Here is a 2,226-nt window from a genome sequence, read left to right on the forward strand (position 1 = left end):
GTGATTGCATGTTGGCTTGTGTGCCTTGCATGTTGCTTGTTTGTGTTGCATGTTGCTTGTGTGCATTACATGTAGTTGTTTGTAGCTTGCATGTAGCTTGTGTGCTTTGCAGGTTTGTTTGGTTGTGTGTTGAGTTTGTGCAGGAGAAGACTTCCCCAATGACCGTAATCGGTGCGGATTACGAAGACTCGGAGAGACGGGATTGCAGCCTTGGGCCGAGTACTACACGACGGTGTAGGCGAGAGAGCCTGTTGAGAGGAACTCGCATGTGATGTTCTATACTCGCGTGCCTTTGTGGCTGTGAGTATAGGTGTTCACGGGTATGGGGGAAGTGATGAAGTGAGGAGGTGACGAAGCGTTGAGGCGTTAAAGTGAAGGAGAGAAGAGTTGTTAGCTTCCGCATGTGTATACTTTGATAGTATACTTGGAGATTGCTTGACTAACTTGCATGTTTTATCTTGCTTGTTTTTCTTGCATTTTGGTTTGCATGTAGCAGTTGAGTGCTGCATGTAGTTGTTGTTTGTTTAGCTTGCATGTTGTGTGTTGCTTGCTGGGGTTGGGGTTTGGGTTTTGGTTTCTTGTTAGGTTGCCGAACTCACTGAGTGATGTAGCACTCAAGACTCCATATTTTGTGTTGCAGGTAACCTTAGTGGGAAAAGCCTTAGCGGGGAGCACAGGACGTTAGGCCAGCCGGTGTAGAGTTGCGTTGCCTTTGCAAGTTGTTGTTTCTTTTTGTAAAATTTTATTAATCGTATTTTGGCCTTAAGCCTGGCGCCATCTTCGTAGTAATGTTTTATGAACTGTTTTATGAAGTAAATAAAGTTGAAAGTCTTTGTATTTAAGTCGTTTAATTTTGAAATGGTTCCAGCCTTGTCCGGACCAACACAACGCACCATGCCGCGAGGGTTGCAAAGCCTAAGCAGTCTCGGTCGCGGGCGGAATTGTGCTAGGGAGGACCGGTCGGGAAGTCTGCAGCTTCCGTCCCTCGGTCGGATCACTCCGGTGCAGTTCCCATAGTGGCGTTCCGTGACTGTCCGTTGGCCTGCATGGTCATAGGACGGTTCGGGGGCGTTACAGGAAGGGTGGTCTCTCCATTGGTAGAGAGAATGCATTGTTCTTCAATGCTGAGAATTCGAGTTCTTGCTGCTTGGATGAATCCATAATAACAACGGTTTGGAAAAAAGTTGCTGATAGAGCAAAGAAGACACAAGTGTAGAGTCCACATCGGACGAAAATTAAGTCCTTGGGCAATATATATAGTATGAGGCAAACCTCCTCCTTTGAGCTAGCTTTTGGGAGTGAGTTAGGCCCATTACTAATCATCTAAATATATAAAGTTAACTTTGCTCACTTCTCCTTCCTCCACATCAGCATCCACCTAATCAATTTTTTTTTTTTACACAAAAAAATATTATTTTTAATATTCATTAATTGCATATTTATTAATTATAATTAATAACAGTAAAAATAAATAAAAAACAAATTAACTAAAATTAGTTAAATTTTAGAATAGTATAAACAATAATATATATTTTTAGTAAATAATAAAATTAATAACTATCTAAAAAATGAATTAAGTAAATTCAGTGAAAATTTTAAAATAGTAAAAATTATACTATAAATTTGTTTTAGTAATAATATTACTATTAAAATTATAACCAAAAATGATTATATTCTAAAATTTAGAATGGGTTAATGGGTTTTAGAATGTAAGTAAGATTTTAATGCATGGTAGAATAAAAAAAACAAGTTATGTAATTGTATTTATAAAAATCTAAACATGAAAATAAAATTGAAGTAAAACATTAGTTAAGAAACATATACCATAAAGATTTATTATTAAATTTTACTTATGAGAAAGATAATATTAATTACTTAACTTAACTTAACTTATAAGTTTTGATCTAAAACAAAGGGGCACACTTTTTTTTGGGAAAACTATGAAAAAGAATTTTGAAAAAATAATCTATATAAAAAACAAAATCAATGGTCAGGAAATATAGAAAAAATAATATGCAAGCCGTTACAAAAAATGGCATGTGATCTGTGTAGCATATCTCATAAGATGGAGCTATAATTTTATAACATGATATAAAATATATATAACAAATATAATATATATATATATATATATCTATATATAATCAAATGCTTTTAACCCAAAACATTGGAATTTGTTCAAAAAAAAAAATACCCAAAACATTGGAAAACAACATATTTAAAGTA

The 2,226-nt window shown here is 35.1% G+C and overlaps 1 pseudogene; it reads left to right on the top strand.

Moving 5' to 3' along the window:
• Positions 1-1,216, top strand: part of LOC104748962 — a 10,346-nt pseudogene extending 9,130 nt beyond the window's left edge.

Source organism: Camelina sativa, chromosome 15 (assembly GCF_000633955.1).
Source record: "Camelina sativa cultivar DH55 chromosome 15, Cs, whole genome shotgun sequence".
NCBI classification, from domain to species: Eukaryota; Viridiplantae; Streptophyta; class Magnoliopsida; order Brassicales; family Brassicaceae; genus Camelina; species Camelina sativa.